At 43.1% G+C, this 23,166-nt stretch overlaps 1 pseudogene; it reads left to right on the top strand.

Moving 5' to 3' along the window:
- Positions 1 to 4,553: 4,553 nt before the first annotated feature.
- LOC125360615 lies at positions 4,554 to 5,547 on the top strand (annotated as a pseudogene).
- The last annotated feature ends 17,619 nt before the right edge of the window (positions 5,548 to 23,166 follow it).

Below are 23,166 nucleotides of genomic sequence, written 5' to 3'. Positions count from 1 at the left end.
CGAGAGATTCTGGATTCCATATGGTCCACTCTTTGTGTTATGGTTTCAATTGCGGAGTTTATGTATGTCAGAGAGCTATTTATGATTGTCATATCAGCTGTGATTGTGGAAATTTCTTCCTTTAAAGAGTTGTATTTTAAATCTATTTTTTCATGCATTTCAATTCTCAGGATGTGGAGATTTTCTTTAAAGGTGGCTTGCATTGTATCCATTTTTGCTTCCATTTCTTTAATTGAGGCTTGCATTGTATCCATTTTTGCTTCCATTTCTTTCTTGGCTTCCTGCGTGTCCTTCAAGATTTCTGCTCTAAACTCCTGGAATTGTTTTCTGATTTCACTTCTGATGCTTTCGATCATTCCTGTTAACATGGCTTCATTTGCTTTTTTAGTCTCCATCTCCTCTTCAGTCGTGATGCTTTTTGGAGCTGGCGAGTTGGCTTGCCCTTTGATGAACTGAGTTATGTTTCTTTGTGATTTGCGCATCTGGAGGTCTGTGTAGATCTTCCCTCCCTCCTGTGTAGGAGTATCAACGGCAGCAGGTGCTGTTGCTGTGGGCCCCCCACCAGTGCGGGGTACGCCTACCAGAGCAGGCGCTGTCGCCGGGGGCCCCGCCCTCCTGTGCGCTGTGCGTCCACTACAACAGGCACTTTAGCGGGATATGCTGCCCAGAGCGAGCCCAGGGTTGTTGGGTTGTGTTTGCGCCCTCCCGCGAGTCCGTTGGGTGGGGGGCGGTTTGTGTGGAGCCCAGTGGGATCGACTGTCCAGGTGTGGCTTGGCACCCTCAGACCTCGCCTCCGCTGCAAGGGGGGGACGTGATCAGGCTCAGGTGACCCTGCTGGTCTGGTATTGCCCACCAGCTCCTGTGATTTTAGTTGTAAGAGTCTGAGAGGTCCAGGTGCCTTGGGTGGGGCTTGCACTGCCTGCCGTTCCCCGGCCCCTGTTGGGAAGGGGGCGGGGCCATTTCTGCCAGTTCAGGAACCTATGGGGCCTTGGGGATGTTCCACCCTTTCCCTGCTAAACTGACTTCCCAGCGCCTGATGGGGGCTCCCCGCCTGATTTAGGGGTTCTTTGTTCCCTCGGGGTGGGGAGGGGGAGGGAGGGAGATCTAGCTTCTTTGTCGGGCTTGGGTCTCTGATAGCTGGTCTCCATTGGGGGAGGGGGTAATGGGGGACTCACAGTTGCTGCTTTGTGTGTGTCCCTCACAGCCGTTGGCCCTTCAGGGGTTGGCGAAGTGTCGTGGTGGCTTCCCCGGTTCCCTCTTTCTGCTGCGCTGGGTTCCCTTGTCCGAACCTGGTGTGGACCTGAACTTCTTGTCGCTGCCGGTGTGTGTCTTGGTCCGCACCCTGCCTTGTGACCGTGCGGTCTCCCGCTATATGGATTCTGCTCTCCTGGCAGCCTGTCTGCCGATCGCCGGGTTCCCCTTTCCCAGCCTGGCCCTGTTTGGGCCAGGGTCAGCTGGTGGGGGGAGGGTGCCCCGGAGATTCTCTGGCTCCGTGTAGGTTTTCGGTTCTTCTTTTTTTGCTCTTTTTTTCCCCCTGCGTTTTTCCACTGCTTCTGGCTGCTGGTTTTGCTGGGTTCTTGATGGGGTGTTGGGTGTTGGGAGTTCCCAGCTCGCTATTCAGTTGGAGCGAGTCAGGGTGCCTCCCTATTCTGTCGGCGCCATCTTTCTCTTTGTGCTATATTTCAGTTGATGCATCTGTATACACTTGCATACCATGCATGTATTTATTTATAAGTTTATATGCTGAATCTAGCTTCCATATACAAGGAAAAACATACATCTTTTTCTCTCTGGGACTGACTTAATTTTTCCAGATCTTTCCATTTCTTTACAAATGGTACAATATTATTCTTTCCTAATGAATGAGTGTAATTCCATTGTATATATACACCACAATTTCTTGATCCATTTGTCCATTGAGGGCTGTGTGGGCTGATTCCATACCTTGGCTATGGTAAATAGAGTTGCAATGAACTTGTTGTGCTGATCGCTTTGTTGTATTCTATTTTTTAAATAATTTTAGCATGCATTAGCTGTATGAAGTGGGAGTCATCATGATAGTTGCATACATGCAGCGTATCTCTATCAAACTCATGTCTTCTCTACATCTCTCTTAATCTTCCTCTTTCCCCTTTTAAAATAATTTACAGGCTTCAAGGTTCCATTTTCATTCATGAATATAAAATATTTTGACCATATTTATGCTCATTCAGCTATTTGTTCTTTCTGCATCAACTGGCACCTGTCCCCCAATTGAGCCCACTTTTTCTTTTTTTTTCTTTCTTCATTTTCTATAATGTATTTTTTTTTTTTTTTGCTGGCCCTAGGGCTTGAACTCCATGCATGGGAGCAATCCATGTTGCTCCCTAGAGCAATTCCTAGTGCTCTCACTTGAACCACAGCTCCATATCTGGCTATTTGGTATTTAATTGGAGATAAGTTTCATGGACTTTCTTGCCCCAGCTGCCTTGGAACTGTGATCACCAGATCTCAAACTCATAAATAGCCAGGATTACAGACATGAGGCACCAATGTCTGGCTCTATAACACATTTCTTAATTTAAAAAATATTAGGGGACTGGGAATGAGGCTTAGTGTTAGAGTGTTTGCCTAGCATGCATGAAGCCCTGGGTTCGATTCCTTATGTACCACATAAACAGAAAAAAACAGAAGTGGCACTGTGGCTTAAGTGATAAAGCACTAGCCTTCAGCCCATAGAGGCTCAGCGATAGAGCCCAGACATTGAGTTCAAGCCCCAGGACAACCTCCCCCTCCCCCTCCCAATTATTGTAAAGGTGATATACATAGGAGTTACAATTACATAAGTAAGGTAGTAAGTACATTTCTTTTTGCATAATATTACCCCCTCCTATAATGTACTTTTGTTGCTCCAAGACTTTGTTATTTGCTTTGTAGGCTTAAACTTACTTAATTTTAGAAAGGTGGTTGGTAGTATACTCAGTGTTAATTTAACCCAAGTTATTCAGGATGATCTGTACTGAATCCTCTAGTACTATCAAAAAAATTAAAAGAGGGAGGAGATGAACAGCTTGGAGAAATATCTATGACAAAACAGCAAATGAAAAATTAGGAAATGAAGTTAAATCTACACTATGGTTTCATACTTGAAAAAATATTTGAATCTTTTATGTGTATGTGGTGGGGGTGTCAGTGTGTGTATCTGTGTGTCTGCATATGTATGGATATATACAAGCATCATACTTCCCCATATATGCAAAAATATATCTTAAGTAGTAAAATCTAAATTATATATCATATATGCACATATGTATGGATATATGCATGCATCATGAGTCTTCGTATATGCAAAATATATCTTAAGTGCACTGGAAATATGGCCTAGGGGCAAGAGTGCTCGCCTTGTATACATGAAGCCCTGGGTTCTATTCCACAGGACCACATATATAGAAAATGGCCAGAAGTGATGCTGTGGCTCAAGTGACAGAGTGCTAGCCTTGAGCAAAAAGAAGCATGGTACAGTGCTTAGGCCCTGAGTCCAAGGCCCAGGACTGGCTATATATATTAAGTAATAAAATCTAAATTATATATTATATGTATGAAGGTAAAACATTGGAAAAAATAAATCAATTATTTTTGGTTTATTTGGATTAAATTTTGTTTCTCCCTTATATTATCCTGTATAACATAGACACTAAGCTTCTGTATAATTGTTAAGTACTGTCATTACCATCTTCTGTAATTACCTTGACTTCAATGGAATTTATGGTTGCATTTCTTCTCTTGGCTTCTATATACTCCTCTGCTGCTTTCCTCAAATTTTAGATTTTATTTTCTATCTTGTTCTGCACAGTATATTCACAGCTGTACTTTTTCTGGGGTATAAAATCTTCATAGTCAGAAATGTAGGGTTTAAGGTCAGTAAACCAAGTATACTCTGCCTGCCCTCACGTTTATAGAGTTATGAGTTCTGCTGGCATGTTTTCAATACTATGCCCAGCATCATTTGTCACACTGGCCCCTTTCACACCATCTAATGGATTTCGAGGTTTGTTCTCTTTGCATCTCAGCATTGGCCTACTTCTGTGCTAAAAGAAGCTGTGAGATCACCTTCTCAGTGCACCAGAGAGGAATCTGTCTCATCACCATGATGTGAAGCAAAAAAGAAAAGACTTAAATGCAAAAGAGACATTAAGAGTCATCTTTTAAAAAATCAGGCTCCTTTCTGTGGTTTTACTCCCAGAATCACTTACTCCTACAGCAGATCATAAAGACTAAACCTATTTCTAATATAATTTAATGTATTTTAGATCCCTGAAGTGATTCATGTATGAATCTTATTAAATGAAGTTGATTACAAAAATATAGATCATATAATACTCCTTTTAGAGACAGCCTCAATTCATATTGTTCTATATGTTCCTCCAGATTTTCACATGTGTATATGGAAGTATGTGTATGTTTGTGTATTTATGTAAATAGTTCTTTAGCCAGTTTCATGCCAGATATCTTAGCTTCTAAAGAGGCTGATATCTGAGGGTTTCAGTTCAAAGTTATCGCAGGTAGGAAAGTTAATGTTGGAGGATTTTTTTGGCTTCTTGGGCAATCACAGTAGAAGTGGAAATGGCAGAAGAAGTGGAGAGGACATGATGCATTCACTGAAAGTGTCTTTAGAAGATCTGTACAATGGTAAGAAAAGCAAACTACAACTTAGCAAGAATGAACTTTGTAGTGCATGCAGTGGTCAAGGTGGGAAGTATGGAGCTGTTCAGAAGTGTACTGCTTGTCGGGGTCGAGGTGTGTACATCATGATCCATCAGTTGGCTCCAGGAATGGTACAACAGATGCAATCTGTGTGCTCTGATTGAAATGGAGAAGGAGAGGTAATTAATGAAAAGGATTAAAGAAGTTAAGATTCTTGAAGTCCATGTAGACAAAGGCATGAAACATGGACAGAGGATTACCTTCCCTGGGGAAGCAGATCAGGCCCCAGGAGTGGAACCCAGGGAAATTGTTCTTTTGCTACAGGAGAAGGAACATGAGGTGTTCCAAAGAGATGGGAATGACTTGCACATGACATATAAGATAGGACTTGTTGAAGCTTTATGTGGCTTTCAGTTCACATTTAAGTACTTTGATGCACGTCAGATTGCGGTGAGATACCCCCCTGGCAAAGTAATTGAACTAGGATGCGTTCATGTAGTTCGTTCCAGGTGAAGGAATGCCTCAGTATCGTAATCCCTTTGAAAAAGGTGATCTTTACATAAAATTTGATGTGCAGTTTCCTGATAACAACTGGATCAACCCAGACAAGCTTTCTGAATAAGAAGATCTTCTGCCATCTAGGCCCGAAGTTCCTAATGTAATTGGAGAAACAGAGGAGGTAGAGCTTCAGGAATTTGATAGCACTCGAGGCTCAGGAAGTGATCAGTGGCAGGAAGCCTTTAATGATAGCTCTGATGAAGAAAGCAGCAGCCATCATGGACCTGGAGTGCAGTGTGCCCATCAGTAAACTGCAAACAATTGCACAGGTGGAGTTTCTTTCCACATTTGCCTAATTTGTTCTCAGTAATCTAGCTATTGGACTGTCTGATCAATCCAGATAAAGTGATGGTCATCTGTTGGTCTATGTGTAACTTTTAAATTGGTATAATTTAAACTAACTACAAAGCTTTACATCTTCATTTCACCTGTTCTGTAGCAGAATAAAGCACTTGAAAGGAAACAAGACTCCCTTTCACACATGGGTTATAAGTTTCAGTCTTGGTATATATGCTTGATTTTTATCAGTTTTGTGTAGATTTTATGTTTCATACTTTAAATTCAAATCCCACATTGTAAAGTTTGTACAATTCGTCCTGAAGCTTTGTGTTTGGCTGCACCTGCATAAGCTGCTATAAATAGAATAAATAATTTCATAGCCTGTGTCTATCATTTAGGTGCATGGAAAAATGGGCTTTGCACACAATGGGTTTGGAGCTGACTGGGAACAATGGGAAAAATACATTAGTGGTGGTTGTAAATTTTTTTAACCATCTTGTGAAAGGTTTCAGAAAATAAAAAGCAGTTAGTGTAAAATAAAAAAAAAATAGGCTAAAAATGGACCCATAGCTCAACTGGGAAAAAACTAGCCTTGACCATAAAAGCTCAGGGCTAGTGGCCAGATCCTGAGTTTAAGCCCAGGATTGGCACTAAATAAATAAATAAATAAACAAATAAATAAATGTCTTTATAGATAAATGTATAATCATTACAATGAAGATTAGGAGGGTTAACTAGGAAGTACAAAAGTCACTAGAAACAAAAGCAATCTATTGCTTTTCTTTGGCATATTTGAATTATCGACATACTACTTTAATTCGCTGGGAGTATTATTAAGTGAAATGAAAATGACTTGAACAAGTGACTCCATGTATCTATTTGACCATGGTATGACTAGGTAGATAGGCTGTACAGTTATGCACATGTGTGGGACAAAACAGGATGGTGTAAAATGTTGTCATGCTACCAAGAATGGTGTTTAATTTAAAACTGATTAAAAACTCTAGTACCTGCCATTTAATTTTTTTTTGATAAAATCTGACTATAAATGACTGAAATGAGAAAAAAATAAAACTCTTTGGTAGAGGAACACTACTGTAGTTCAATTAGTATATATTACTAAATCCATGGAATTACTAAGGTTATATATCTTGTGCATTATAAACATAGATAAGTTAAGTGCCAGTGTCTCACACTTGTAACCCTAACTACTCAGGAGAACAGAGCTACCGAGAAGTGAGGATCATGATTTTAAGTCAACTAAGTCAGGAAAGACCATGAGCCAGAAGTGGAGCTAGGGCTCAAGTAGTAGAGCACAAATGTTGAACAAAAAAGGTTCAGGGACAGTGTCCAGCCCATGAGTTCAAGACCCAGACTGGGAAGGAAAGAAAAAGGAACAAAGGAAGGAAACAAGGAAGGAAGAGAGAAAGGAAGGAAGGGAGAAAGGAAGGAAGGAAAGTAGGAATGAAAAAGAAAGGAAGGAAGGAAGGAAGGAAGAAAGAAAGAAAGAAAGTGAAAAAGAGAAGGAGGGAGGGAAGGAAGGAAAGAATGAAAGAAAATTAAATTGGATGGCATACAGATCCAAAGAAATATGGACTCTATATTGGCACAGGTTTAGGCTAGTCACAGCAAAGGATCCCAAGAGCCTAATAGCTATACCTTTATGAACACATAAAATGATGCTAAATGAAATGAACTCCATGTTATGGAAATGAGTGTTATATCACTGTTTTAATTACTTTCAAAACACCATGTGAAACTGTAGCTTTTTTTGTTGATGATACTCTAGTATCCATTCCTGTGGTTGTACTCACGCTATCATGGTATCTCATCTGAAATCACTGGATACTGTATATACTGGTATCAGAACTAAGGAAATGAAAGGGAATATCAAAATCAAGAGACAAAGAATAAAAAGAAAAACGACTCCAAAAGCAATACTTGCAAAACTATTTGATGTAAACTAACTGAACAACTCATGGGGGGAGAGGAAAAGGGGGAGGGGAAGGGGAGAATGAGGGAGGAGGTAACTAACACTACAAGAAATGTACCCAAGGCCTAATGTATGAAACTGTAACCTCAATTTGTACATCAATTTGACAATAAAAAATTGTTTAAATTAAAAAAATTAATCGGATGGCATGGACCTAAAACTAAAAGTAGTCATTCAGTAGAAAAAGGCACATGATATTCCTATCCTCGGTTTTACAAAGAACTTCTTTTGAATCATAAAATATATAGAAAAATGTTCCATTTACAACATGCAAGTAAATTAGTTGTCAAAAGGCATGCATAAATCAGCAGCACCCTCCTAACCTCCTGGGGTATATGCCTAAGAAACCTATATTCTCTCATCTAACATCATAACTTACTTAGCTTTTTTTTATTTGAAGAATATAGAAAAGAATTTAATATTTTACTTAAATATCCAGATTTCTGAAACATTCATTTTGTCTTATTAAAATACCTTTTGTTCTTTTGAATTTTAAAATAATGTTTAGTTTTATAAAACAATATTCATTGTAACACTTAGAATATCTTAAAGTTGGGCTGGGGATATGGCCTAGTGGCAAGAGTGCTTGCCTCATATACATGAGGCCCTGGGTTCAATTCCCCAGCACCACATATACAGAAAATGGCCAGAAGTGGCACTGTGGCTCAAGTGGCAGAGTGCTAGCCTTGAACAAAAAGAAGCCAGGGACAGTGCTCAGGCCCTGAGTCCAAGCCCCAGGACTGGCCAAAAAAAAAATTCTTAAAGTTTATCATTTTGATTTATATACAGTGACTTGAAGTTTGCCACATAGTTTTGTGAGTTTGCATAAAGGCATGGAAACACGACATATTTGTAACTCTCCAAGAGTCTTCATGCTATCTCCACAAACCCTCCCCCAGCCCCCTACCGTTGTAGATAAGATTTCCTATCCCCATGGCCTTAGCCCTTGGGAACTCGTCAATTCTCCGTCCCAAGTACTTGCCTTTTTAAAAAAGTCAAATTAACAAAATTATCGTTAATCTATTGATTGGTTTCTTTATTTTGTGGTGCTGAGAATCAGAGTTAGGGTTTACATATGCTAGACAGATGCCCTACCACTGAGTTACATTCCTAGCCCAAACCCAGGATCCTTTTCAGCCTAGCCTTTTCCACTTAGAATAGCATATTATAGTATAGTTGTGTGATAGCATAGACCAGTAGTTCATATTTATTGGTGAAAACAATTCTACCATATGAAGATGCGGTAGGTTTTCATTTATTTATCATCCATTGGACATTTCAGTTGTTTCCAGGTTTTTGAGATTGCTAGTAAAAATCATTAGAAATAGTCACACAGATTTTTGTGCAAACATTCTTTTTAACTATTCATGACTATATGCTTGTTGGGTAATAAAACTGTAGGCATAACATTATAACTACCAAAAGTTACTGGGCACAATAGTTGGAATGTACTTCAAAACTAGTGATCAGGAACATCATTGCACAAAGCCAGTCAAAACTTTTCCAAGGTTTCAGCTCAACCAGTAAGCAGGGCATTGAATTACATGTCTCTTTATTAGAGCATAAGACTCTATCTGCAAATTAATAAAGCAAGGTATTTGGCACAGTGGCTCAAGGAGTTGAACTCCTGCTCAGGAATGCCAAGGTCCAGAGTTCAAACCCCTATACTGCACTAATAATAGTAGTAGTAGTAATAATAATAATAAAAGATGCTGCCAAAATAGTTTCTAAATAGGTTCCATGTGTATTTGCTGCAGCAGAATATGAGAATTTCAGTGACTCTGCACCCTTGCAAGCACATGACATTAAAAATATTAGATGTTCTAGAAGGTGGATAATGGTTTCTTGTTTTAGTCTAAATTTGCATTTGCAACTAATTGCTAACAATGCTACATTTTTATGTAATTACCATGTTAAGGAACTCCTATTACTAGTCTGATGAGTATTGGGGGTTTTATCATGAATCAATACTGATTTTTCCCACATTTATTTATATTTTCTTTTTCACTTTTTTGCTTCAAGGGGTTGAAATAGTGAATTAAACTTAATTTTTGAATTTCAAAACAATCTTGGCATTTGGGAAAAAAATGCCGTTTAGACATGATGTGCTATTTTTACTCGTTATGTTGTTAGATGTGATTCTTCTAATATTTCCTTATTGGGGTTTTATTTATTTATTTATTTATTTTTGGCAGTCCTGGGCCTTGGACTCAGGGCCTGAGCACTGTCTGTGGCTTCTTTTTTCTCAAGGCTAGCACTCTGCCACTTGAGCCACAGCACCACTTCTGGCCATTTTCCATATATGTGTTGCTGCGGAATCGAACCCAGGGCTTCATGTATACAAGGCGAGCACTCTTGCCACTAGGTCATATTCCCAGCCTTTGTTGGGGCTTTTAGCCTCCTGAGCTCTCCTGACCTGCAGGAGAGATGGGAAAACACGCCCCAACCAGGCGAGCCATGAAGAGGAAATGGCCAAAGGACTGCCCACACCCAGCCCCCCTTTTACCAGAGGACAGACAGTCCGGGAGCTAGTCAGTGCTAATTCTCACTTTATTGGGAGGAGGGTGCCACTCTTAAATGAGTCAGAGAGCAGCAGAAGGGGAGAGGCACGTGCACCTACGTAGGGGTTGTGAAGGGAGGCCTGAGCTGTCCGTCAAGGGTGGAGGGCCAAGAGACCAATCCTAAGAAGCAGCCTAATTCTACGTCACAGCCCACAGGACCACCTCCAGGTTCACCACTAGGCGCCATCTTGGCCACACGTCGTCCCAAGGCTGAGAGGTGGGGTCAGCTAGAACCACCTTTCTGGGTTCCACGTAATAGCCACATGTGACCCTGTGGCCAGAAGATAGGCGGGGCCAGGTAGAACTGCCTTTCTGGGGTCCGTGTAACAGCCATGTGGCCCCAGGGTTTGGAAAACAGGCAGGGCCAACGAATTGCCTCTTAATAGTGAAAGGCATCCGGGCAGGCACGCCCCACATTTCCAAAGAGTTTTTCATGTTTACTCAGGAGGGGTATTCATGATCAGTGTCTTTGAAATATTATCTCTTTTATTTTTTACTGTACTGGGGTTGAACTCAGGTCCTTACACTTGTAGGCTAGGTGCTCCACCACTTGAGCCACACCTCTAGCCCTTTTTCTTTTAAACATGGTTATCTTTGAGGTTAGGCTTCCTCTTTTGCTCTGGTGGCCCTGGGCTTCACTCCTCCCACATACTCATCCCAACATCTTTTCATACCATTAATGCAATTAATTCTTGTACAAATCTGCTTTTAATATCAACAATGAGAAAAATGAATGACAGGAAAGTCAAATTGAGGTGTATTGGACCCGGGTAACTGTAACCATAATCAAGACATGGGGAATGCAGAGGTGAGTGGACCAATGCACACTTTATTTTAGGAGGGCCAGGGTTTATATGGGGTTAGAATTAAATTCACAACTTCAAGAGTAAAATTAATACAGAAAGATATCCATATCAATACAAAAGTTGCGGATGTCATTACTAAAAGGGATATTAATAGATACTACAAAGGATGTCGCTACAACAAAGGGGTCAACACTACAACAAAGGATCAAACCAGTCAAGGCAAAACTCTAACTATCACCTAACTATTATTTCCTCAATTGACTTCCCTATTTACTGTAAAAAGTTTTCCCTGGAGCAGCTGGGCAAACAAGTCTCCCCAGGAAGGCTCTATTCAGGGGAGGAGAGTCTCATGACAAAGTGGCTTCCTTTGGCCAACAAACACAGGAGACTCTTTTAATGGAGATGTTTCCCCATTGGCCTATTAGTTTGGTAATAAGGCATCAGAATATCTGTGCTGACGATAAATCCCCCACTGGTCAGAGAAATTATTCTCCCACAATTCCCCCTTTATTTATTTTTCTACAGCTGCTTCTCTAGTAAGCTTAAGGGCAGTGAGTAAAATATTAGAAGATCTATTCTTAGTAAAACGCTTCATTACTGCTATGATAGAACAGAATCCTAAGGTAAAAACACATAAGTATTGAGGCAATAAAAGCACTTCCAACACAATGCATAATACTTTGCCACCACCCCCTGGGGTATAATCTTTCTAAGTTCTGGGCTAGGCCCTGGGCAATCTCATCAATAGAAGAGGCATTTGGTAAGTCCTTTTGAAAAGCTTCAAAAACCTCCAAGTATAAACTTTGCTCACTTAAACAACCATTTACTATGGCTCCATCTATAAGCATTTGAATATTATTCCATTCACATTCAGAGGCATTGTATTTCTAAGATGTTACAAAGACATGACAAGAATTCCAATCACAGGTCAAAAACAATCCTTGCTGCAAAGCCAGATATTTCTGTCCAAGCCAGAACACACTCCTCCTTTGATGGCTTCTATCTCATCTTGAAGGTGGCCCTATACTCCTGCCGAGCCAGCCGGCAGGGAACGGGAATCCTGATTGAGGGCGGCGAGGATTAAGGAAAAGGAAAAATACAAGACAAGAGAAAAAAGACAAGAGGCAAAGATGGGGTATGGGAAGTCTGCATCTCGAGATTGAAACTCAAGACTGCAGCCCAGTTTATTCTTAACTCCCAGCTTATGTGCAGTTTTGGAACCAGGGAATAGCATAGGGTTGTTAAAATTCCAGAACACAAAGAGGCTTAGAAGTTTGCAACATTTGATTACAGTAAACACAAGGTAACAAAGCAATTCCGGATAGTGGCTGTGGACAAATATCTTTGGATTTAGCACATCCTGGTGATAATAGCAGAGCCAGAGGTGAGAATGAATTTAGTTGCAAGTTTGGCTCCCGACATTCTGGTGACATCAGCACAGCCAGAGGTCAGGACAGCTTAGCTGTTAGCTCGGCTCCTGACATTTACTTCCAGCTGATATTGCCATAAATTGGAGGAGTGCTAGTGCCAATGCAACATAATGTCATGAGTCTGTACAGATTTTCATAATGCAGCTTTGAATATCGCTGCACTAGTTGCAATGGCAATCAGTCCTACAAGTCCTGTGATAATTAGTCTAATTGCACGATGACTCCTCTTCAAAAGCTGCTTGAAAAAGTGCATTACTAGTCCTTGTACAGGTTCTCTGGCTCAAGGACGATGCATGTGAACAGGCACCCAAAGTGAGTGTAGTTGGATCAAAATTACAATCTTTCTTGACACAGTATGACATGGTAGGGGTGCCCAGGCTGAAGATGTAGATTCTTCCAGAATCTTTCAGGCAGAGAAAACTAAAACTGGACATATGTGCAAACAGAAAATGGAGAAAAGCTTAGTTTGAGAAAAGTGATCAGATACATTTGAAGTGACCTCTATACATGATAAATTATAGGTGTTCTCATTTCTATTTCCATTAAAATGCTGTTATCATTAAGGAAAAACAAAAGCTTCTTCACCTGATTCTATAACTCAGGATTTTTTTTCTCATTGATAACTTGTGTAGTGGGTAGTCAAATTTTATAAGATGTTCCCAGTCCTTAATCTATCCAGACATAAAAAGTAAATCTAGGTTCTCAATGATGTTTCACGTGTAAATTGTACAAAAGAAATGCATCATCTTTTTCTTAATAATTTTTCACAGCAAAATTTTCTTTTTATATAACATCTTTTTGGTCAGGTTTATAAAAAAGATGATTCTCATACTTAATAAGAGGTGGTCTAGAAGTAGGGAGAAGTTGTTCTAGATAATCTAATAAGAGTATTTGAATATATATAAATATATGTATATATACATATATATACATATATATGTATATATGTATATATATATATATATATATATACATACATATATTATATATAGACTGTTATAGAATCAACTTTTTTGACCCGGGTAACTGCAACCGTAGTCAGGACAGAGGGGATGCAGAGGCAAGTGGACCAATGTACACTTTATTTTAGGAGGGCCAGGGTTTATATAGGGTTAGAAATCCACTCACAACTTCAAGAGTAAAATCAATACAGAAAATATTCATATCATTACAAAAGTTGCGAATGTTGCTACTGCAAGGGATGTCGCTACTACAAAAGGTATCGCTACTACAAAGGTTGTTGCTACCGCAATAAAGAATCAAACCAGTCAAGGCAGAACTCTATCACCTAGCTACTATTTCCTCTAGACTAATTAATTATCTTAGAACAATGATTTCTCTGTAAATGCGCCTCTGGATATCACTGTTGTCATATCAATGGCAATCAGTCAGACAAGTCCTGCGATAATCAGTCCAATTGCACTACAACTCCTCTTCAAAAGTTGCTTGAACAAACCGCATTACTAGTCCTTGTACAGGTCCTCCGGCCCATGGATGATGCATGGGAACAGGCACCCAAAGTGAGTGGCACTGGGACAAAATCACGATCCTATCTTGACACGATAGGGGTGCCCAGGGTGAAGGTGTAGATTCTTCCAGATGACTGCCAGGCTGTCCTCCATCATAACCCAAATGGGATGAACAGGGGTCAAGGTGGCAGTAGGTAGCAGTGTCTCCCAGTGGCTCCAATAGAATGTCACATCTCCTGCTGGGCTGCCTGCAACTTTTGGCATAGACTGATTACAAAGGTAGGATATAAAGCCTGATTTCAGCAAAATCCATTATTTTCCTGATTGCTTTTTAAGTACATTGGCTTTTGCAAGCTGGTGCCCCACTGAATTTCAAGAGAGCTTTAGGCCCTCAATGGCCCTTCGGTAATTTTGCCAGGGCAATAATTTTTAGTAATCAGACATTTTTAATAAGGCTTGGGTTTTCTAGGACAACATACAAGGTTTGGCCTATAGCCATCTCTCACAAGTGCAGTCTCTATTCTTGAACCCTTTTTAGCACTGCTTTCTATATGTCTGGTTTATCCTGTCTCATCTTTTCAAAATAACTATAATCCTTCAATCCTTAATGGGAGCTGATGGGAAAAGATCATCCATCTTCTGTAACTTTTTCAAGCTGACAACAATGCTTACGTTAATCTTTAATAATTATATACAATTTTTCTTGGGGCTACAGCACTGTAACATTTTACTTTGTAAAAGTATTTTCCTGACTGGCTGGGGTAACTGATAGACAAGTTAAAAGATCGTCCTTCTTCCATAGGAAAGACTAAAATACCAGACCCATAAGGGGGACAAAGTAAATCAGAAATAGATGTAGGAACAGAAACAGGGGCTTCCGTCCATAAATATGAACGCAATAAAGGAGGGTTAGAAATATAGGCTCAATACATTACTTCTGACGTAAGCCCTACAGGTTATCAGTGCATACCTATCCATTAGAATGGCCTTATCACTTGGATGAAGATGTCTCATCCCTGTCTTGATGAACAGGGGTGTTTGTTGCCGGATCCATTGGAGCAGGTGCTAGAATGATCAGCTCTCTTCTGTAGAAACATAAGCATACCCTAGCCCCTGGGTTATTATCTCCACGGGAAGACAATCTAGCCCCACACCAAATCAAGGCCAGACAGCCTGTGGCTTGTTTAACAAAGTTGGGGCTAAGAAGTGGTGCTCTGCTCTGGCCATTATATCTCCTAGAGGCAAATTTTAAAAATTAAGAACAAATAATGCTTCCTCAATAATGGCTCAGGCTACTTCATAAAGATTTTCCATAGAAATCTTGTACCCCTCGGTATTATCCATACTCCCTCCCCCTTTTATTTTGAGCTTGTTCTACTATATCTTGACCTTGAGGATTATATTTAATTCATGTAAGGTATTATGAAATTTTACAGCTAGCATGTTCTTCTTTTGCGGGAGCAAAAGAGACAAAAGCATCTACTTGAGAATTACCATATACCATAGGATCTGGCAAATTAGAATGAACACGAATGTGAACTATATCCAGGGAGTGCTGTCTTTGGCATAACAGGTTTTGTAATTGTTTGAATAGTGAATCTAGTGCGGGTTTTATTTGAGAAATATTATCAGAATATATATTGCATAATGCATGGGCTATATCGGCAGAGCCAGTGATTAAATTAAAAGGTATTAAGAAATTTTGTAAAGCAAACAAACAAACAAACAAACAAAAAACAGCCTGTAACTTGTTGTTGTGCCAATTGCTAAGGAGTGAGAAAAACTTGATATTTATCTTTTATCCAAAATGTACATTTGTTATGTTGAGTACCATCTACAAAGACCATTGGAGCATTTAGAATGGGCTCAGAAAGTAAAATATTATTAATAATATAAATTTGTTTCTGAAAGAATTGCCACAAAGGGCTAGAAGGTAAATGGTATAAAATTTCTCCAGTAAAGCCATTCAAGGCCAAAGGGAGGATATTAGAGGTTTGTAGTGCAAATTCGAATTGCTGATTAGGTATAGGTATGATAATGAAATATATGTTTTGCCTGCTGATTTGTAGGCACCTTTTATGACCTAGTATAATAATAAAACCAATCATTTTAGATGTGTTAATTTATGAGGACATTTTAGCCAAATCTCCTTGAAGAATGGACAATAGATTATGTAAAGCATAGGTAGGGATCAGTTAATATCTCCCAGTAACTTTTCAAAATCATTAGGAGTGTTTAATTCTTCAGTCCAAATCTTTATTAACTGCTTGTCTGTCCCGACCCGCAGGACATCAACAGGGGAGACCACCTACGAGAGAGAATGAAGGGAAAGGGAGACGCAAAGAGAGCAGCAAGACAAATGGGAGTCTGTTCAAGCTGCCAATTTATTTTGATTTTTCACACACTTATATACTCTTAAAGCAGGAGGGGGCAATCTTGGAGCAGGAGGGGGCAGTCTTGGAGCAGGAGGGGGCAGTTCTTCAGCACCTGTAGGAAGTTGGCTTGGGGTAGCAGGACGTTGGCAGGGAGAAAAGGTTACTGGTCATGCTATAGGGAAGAGTTGCTAAGTGACCTGACCACAAAATGTTCCTATACACTGGGTCCAACCTGGGTTGCTAAGAGACTTGACTGTAGGACATTCTGGTAGGTTTATTCTCAAGAATTATCTATTATTATTGCTCTTTGAACTGGGCCATCTAGCGTAACCAAGGTGGTGCTGACTCAATGGTTGGTTTCTTAGCATGTTTTCTATGGTGGCTTCTAGCCAGAGGCTCAAGTCAGGGTCTCGGTCCCTGACATCTCCTCCCTTTACTTTTATTTAGGACCAAGCAAGAGCTGAGGAGACTTAGAGGGGCGACAGGGGCTCCATCCCACAAGGACATTTTCCTGGAGGCAGCATCAGGAACCGTGGGCGTCCCCTCGGCCCCTGAGCTTACTGGAAAGGCGCAGTTTTTGAGTGGGGGCGGAAAGGGGTTCCTGCGCAACCGCCACGCAATGGAGTATGCCGCCGGGGTACTCAGGCTTATCGGAGGACTCCACCGAGTCTTTACCTCGCACAGTCCTGGCTGTGCCCTCTTTGCTCCTCAACACTTGAGCCCATGTCCCAAGCACATTAGCATCCCCGCCTGAGATTTGGGGAATGTGCAGGGGGGCTAGGGGCGATGCCCCTGTCCTCTAGGTCTAGCCGATGATAATGGACCTGAATGCGCTTCTCCGAGCTTTCTCTGAGCTGTGTTTGAACAAACCGCTTTAGTCATGAGAAGGCCCATGGTCCAAAGGTTAAGATGATAATTAGGCTGACCAGTGGTCCGAGGAGGGAGGGAAGCAAGGTGGTGAGCCATGGAGAGGTGGAAAACCATGTTTGAAACCAACCAAGCTCCTTTTCTCTTTCTCGCTTACGCTTTTCTAATCCTTCTCTTACTTTGGCCATGCTATCTCTAGCGACCCCGGTGTGATCAGTATAAAAACAACATTCTTCCTTGAGGGCCGCACACAGGCCTCCTTGTTGGAGGAACAGCAAATCTAACCCTCGGCGGTTTTGTAGTACAACCTCAGAAAGGGACGTGAGAGATGTTTCCAGGGAGGAAATGCCTTTCTCTAGTTGTTCTATATCCTCGTCTATGGAGGCCCTAAGTTCAGAATAATGTTTATTGGTTAAAACCATGGACGCTATGCCTGTCCCTGCCCCTGCGGTTCCTAATCCTAACAGAACAGCTAAGGTGATGGTTGAGATAGGCTCTCGTTTTTGTCTAGGGAGGGACATCTCTTGGGCTGGTACACCTTCCCACAGGGCAGAAAACTGTTTCTGGGAGTAATATGTTAGGCGAGGAATAACCTGAACTAGAATACAGAACAGCGGGGAAGCAGCCGTGTTAAGCTCTAGGGAAATGCAAGGAGTTAGGCCATCGGTGCAGGCCCACCAGGTGTTGTTGGTGGGAAGGATGTATCTGGAGGTGTCTGTGCTGTGGAGAAAATCAGTGGTGTTACAGAGAGGCTGCAGGTAGGATGAGGGTTTGGCTCCGGCAGTGATCAGGCATCTGCCCTGTCCCGTAATCTGGGAGAGTGTTAATCGGGACTCAGGTGCTTGTTGCCACCTGCAGTCTGCAGGGTTGGAGGTCCGGGAGTAGGGCAAATCGACTGCCACTCCTTCATAGAAGGAGGGGTGGAATGATAACATAGCCAGCAGGGTCCTAGATCTGATCGGGTGGCGTTGAGGACCTCATGGGTCTTAGTAATGAGGTTGGTAATAGTATCCCAGGTGAAGAGAGGTGGAGGGGGAAAAGTAGGAAACATAGGTAAAGGTAAAGGAGTCATGGATGAATTGTTGGGAGGGTTGGCAGGTAGGGCAGGAAAAGGGCTTTTGAACAAGCACATTGGGGCCAACAGCCACAGGGGCATGAGCGTTAACAAGCTCCTTTTGGAGTTTGATGGAAAAAAGGAATCCGGTATCATAGCCCAATTGATACAGGCGCAGGCCCCAAGAGTATCCGCCGCTCCAGCCGGTGGCCTTTTTACACGCCTCAGTAAAGGAAATTTTGAGTGGGGTGCACCACCCTTTTGTGGTGGAGCTGGCCTTGCAATTGTCAATAGTAGAAAGCCAATCACCCCCATATGTATAATTACTTTTAACAACAATATAGTCCCATGAGGAGCTGGGCTCCCAATATGCAGAGCCTGATGTTTCACATCCCCATGCCTTGCAATAGAAATAATCACGGCCACCACAGCTACAACTGGTTTCGCGGGGGCGATGAAAACCTGGGCAAGTATAAAAGGAGTGTCGAGAAAGGAGGGACCTTCTAACATAATTAGTACAGCCAGGCATGGAGGAACGTGAAGCAGAAATTAGGAGGCTGGTGGCGCCCGCCTGTCCCCCAAAATGGGAAGAGGGCAAGTCTTTTTCTGGAGCAACACCTAAAGAGGGGGGGGTAGGCTTCAAGTCCCCATGAAGGTGTTGTGCCAAGGACCATCTTGCAGAGGTCAGGATAGAGATCTGGCCACCATGACGTGGTGGTGACTTTAGAAGTACTCCATGCCGCTTCACCTCTTTCCATCATAACCATCCAGGTATGGTTAAGGGGCTGGTGTCGGGAGGGCGCAGCATTTTCCATCGTCGGGGGCATCAGCAGGAGAAGGAATAGCAGCATCTATAAAAGAAGCAGTGTCATCCTCAGGGGACTCTTCCGAGACCCTGGGCGGGTTAACAGGTTTTATCAGTCTACCAGGGAGCCATCTAGGGGCATTATGTTTTGAATCAAGAATGCAGGCCGAGCCATGACCCCAGATTAGGACTGCATCTGGTCCGTTCAAAACATTAGTCAGTGGATCCTTCCACATGGCCAGGGGGCGGCTGGCATTGGCGGAAGGGTGCCAATGACGATCAGCCGCGGATCTGCCTTCTTTGTCAAGAGTTAAAAAATTTAGAACGAAAAGAGCATGATTTAGGCACTCTCGGGGGGTGGCGTATGTGAGATTAGAGGATTTAAGCCTAACCAACCAGGCTTTAAGGGTCTGGTGGGCACGTTCAACAATGCCTTGCCCTTGGGGATTATAAGGAATACCTGTAGTGTGGGTGATGCCAAATTGTTGGAAAAATCTTTTTAGGCTTGCGCTGGTGTAAGCAGGGCCATTGTCTGTTTTTACATGTTGGGGCTTGCCACGCACCAAAAAACAGGCGAGAAAGTGGGATATTACATCCTTAACTGCTTCACCAGTGTGGGGAGAGGCAAAGAGAAACCCACTGAAAGTATCAATGGTTACATGTAAATATTTTTGGTGTCCAAATTCCGGGACATGAGTAACGTCTGTCTGCCATACTTTGTTGGGTAGCAGTCCCCTAGGGTTGACTCCCATATGGGGGGTCGGATGAGAAATTACACAAGATGGGCACTGTTTAACTATTTCCCTTGCCTGTTGTCGAGTAATTTTAAATTTGAGCCTAAGGGTATGTGCATTTAGGTGGTGAAGGGAGTGAGCGTGAAAAGCATCCTGTAGGGGGTCCTGTAATACTGAAAAGACGCTACGTGTAGCCGCATCTGCCAAGGCATTTCCTTCAGTCAGTGGACCGGGTAGCTCACCATGTGCCCTAATGTGTCCAATAAAAATAGAGTGAGGGCGCTGTCTCAGGTTTTGTTGGATTTTGGCAAACAGGGGTGTTGCATTAGAGGAGGGTTTAATAAACGGGGCAGTGTCTAACAGGGGAACAGATTTTGCAATGTACACGCTGTCAGTGTAAATGTTTAGGGGGCTTGAGGGGAATTCCTCCAATACCTTGAGAACAGCAAATAGCTCCACCAACTGCGCGGAGGCATATTGTGTAGGGAAGGAGAAACTCCACCCTTGAAAGGCATATGCCGCCACACCATTGGCTGAACCGTCCGTAAACACAGTGGGCACATCAGGTATGGGAGAAGGGGAGACTGCCTTCGGGAATTGAAAGGGATGAAGGGAAGCAAAGTGGAGCACGGGGTCATCAGGCATATGATTATCGAGTAATCCCATGAATCCTGAGAGGGCGAGGCCCCAACAATCCAATGTTTGAAACAAAAACTGTGTCTGGTCTCGAGTATAGGGTGTCAATATAATATCAGGATCTTTACCAAATACTTGACGGGACGTTTGCCGTCCATGCATAACAATGGAAGACACAAGCTGGGGATAAGTAGGAAGGACCTTAACATGATTAGCAGGCATATGGATCCAAAGGAGGGAGTGTCCCTTTTGCCGGCTAGAGTGAGTGTCAGGAACAGGCTACCAAAAGACTCCGGTAGGTGCATGTGGGGTGGGGAGAATTATAAAGCTTAGCGGGTGAGCATAATTAATCTGAGAAGAAGCTTGAGAGGCAATGGCCTTACTCACTAACAGAAGAGCCTTAGAGGCTTCGGGGGGTAAGGTGTCGCGGGGAAGTTGGATCACTGTTTCCCTTTAAAATTTCATATAGGGGGAGCAAATCGGAAGTGGGGAGTTTGAGATAAGGTCGCAGCCATTGGATATCTCCCAAGAGCTTTTGGAAGTCATTTAGCGTGGCAAGGTGGTCAGTGCGCAATTCAAGGCGCGGAGCAAGGATCTGATTGGCATGGAGCTCTAAGCCAAGGTAGTGAAAAGGGGGCGTTCTTTGAATCTTATCAGGGGGTAGCTGGAGGCCAGCAGTGCTGAGGGCCTGAGACAGATCCTGAAAGGAAGTATCCAACATCAGGGTATCTGGGGCAGCCAGGAGGAGATCGTCCATATAATGGAGAAAATAAACTGAAGGCCACCTTTTTCTTACAGGGTCAACGGCTTGAGCCACAAATTTTTGGCAAAGGGTTGGGCTATTAGCCATGCCCTGAGGCAGGACTCGCCACTGATATCTTAGCATGGGTCCTTGGAAGTTGATACGGGGAAGACTGAATGCAAAATAAGTTTTATCCTCAGGGTGGAGAGGAATTGTAAAGAAGCAATCCTTAAGATCAATACCCATCTTGTGGTATCCCTCAGGAATGGCAATAGGAGAAGGCATTCCAGGTTGGAGGGCGCCCATGGGCTGCATTACTTTGTTAATGGCTCTAAGATCCTGCAGGAGGCGCCATTTTCCTGATTTTTTCTTAATAACAAAAATAAGAGTGTTCCAGGGTGAATTAGAGGGCTCAATGTGACCCGCATCGAGCTGCTCCTGTACCAGCAGCTCAGCGGCCTGTAATTTTTCCTGAGTGAGAGGCCACTGGTCGACCCAGACGGGTTCCTGGGTGAGCCAGGTAATTTTGTCCGCATGGGGTACAGGGGGAGCAGCGACCTCAATTAAAAATTTTTATAACTTAGTCCGTGTTTATCATGCTTTTCTTTGGGGGTAATGGGGTCCCTGCGACCTTGGAGGTTTTCTCCCAATCCCTTCCCTGGAGTGTATCCCATCCGTAGCATTTTCTGGGTGACTGTCTCATTAGGGCTATATAGGACAGCCTGCATCTGGGAGAGGATGTCTCTTCCCCAGAGGTTGACTGGGAGGTCAGGGATCACATATGGTGTAACGGTACCCTGGTTTCCCCCTCCATCGGTCCAAGTCAGGACCTTGGAAGACTGGAGGGTATTGGTAGAATGTCCTATTCCTTTTAGGTCAGTCATGGAAGGTGAGAGACTCCAAGCAGAGGGCCAGTATTTTTTAGAGATGACCGTGGCATCCGTGCCGGTATCCAAAATTCCTTGAAAGTTTTTTCCATCTAGTTTAAGTGTAAGGGTGGGCCGAGTGTTGGAGTAAATATCTGAAGAGCCTATCTCGGCTTCTCCCTTAGGTTGGCTAGTCTGAGCGGGATGGTCACTGGGGGTTACCGGGAGCAATATTAATTGTGTTAGGCGGGAGCCCGAGGGAATGGAAACAATGCCTCCTGTGGACAAGACCAAAAGTCGAATTTCTCCAGAATAGTCACTGTTGAGTATTCCTGGGTGGATTTGAATACCTTTTAAAGCTGAAGAGGAGCAGCCAAGAATGAGGGCATGAGTGCCGGGAGGGGGAGGCCCCCAAACTCCGGTAGGAATGATTTGAGTGCCTTTGAGGGGGTCTAGTACTGTGTTGGTGGTGGAACAGAGGTCCAGGCCTGCGCTGCCAGGGGTGGCGCACTGGAGGGATTGAATACTTGGCTTGGTTGGGGAGCAGCCTGCAAGGCCCCCTGGGGCGCTCCCGGAGGTGTGGGGGCCAGGGGCTGGCCCCGAGGGAAGTTTCCCGACTTCCGAGGGAGAAGCTGACGTCCCTGACTATCAGTCTTGGAACGGCACTCATTTGCCCAATGAAATCCTCGTCCGCATCGGGGGCAGAGAGAATTGGGCAAAGGGCGTGGAGTAACACCTGGGGAGGGCATGGTTAGAAGGGCTGCAGTTCCCCGGGGAGACTGCTTTTGAGGACACTCTCTGGAAAAATAACCAGGCTGTTTACAGGTAAAGCAAAGGCGATTTTGTGAAATGCCACCAGAGGGGCGAAAATTGGCTGCCTTAAGGGCTGCCCCAATGGCCAATCCAATAGCATGGGCGGAACCGACCCCCGCGCAGAGGCGGACATAATCAGAAAGGGTGGCTCTCTCCCGATGGGGGTTGGCATTTTCGAAAGCAAGGTGTTTAACGAAGGTACTTTCGTTTTCCCCGGAGCCGAGCAGCCTCTCTGCCGCATCATTAAGTCGGGAGATAAAATCACTATAGGGCTCATCCGGTCCTTGTCGGACTTTTGCCAAGGAAGTGGTGGCGGACCCCTTTTGAGGGAGCCGCTTCCAGGCCTTAAGGCCCGCCATTTGAATTTGTGTTAAGAGTCCCGGCGGAAAGGCCTCCTGAGTTTCATTTTTATCATAAGGCGCCGTGCCTAGAAATTTGCCAACCGTCCAGTTTTGGGAAGTAGGGCTCTCGCTGTTACGGCGGGCTAGTTCCCAA

This window comes from Perognathus longimembris, chromosome 12, assembly GCF_023159225.1.
Source record: "Perognathus longimembris pacificus isolate PPM17 chromosome 12, ASM2315922v1, whole genome shotgun sequence".
NCBI lineage: Eukaryota > Metazoa > Chordata > Mammalia > Rodentia > Heteromyidae > Perognathus > Perognathus longimembris.
Note: the sequence above shows the minus strand (reverse complement) of the source record. Positions and strands in the feature narration are given on the sequence as shown.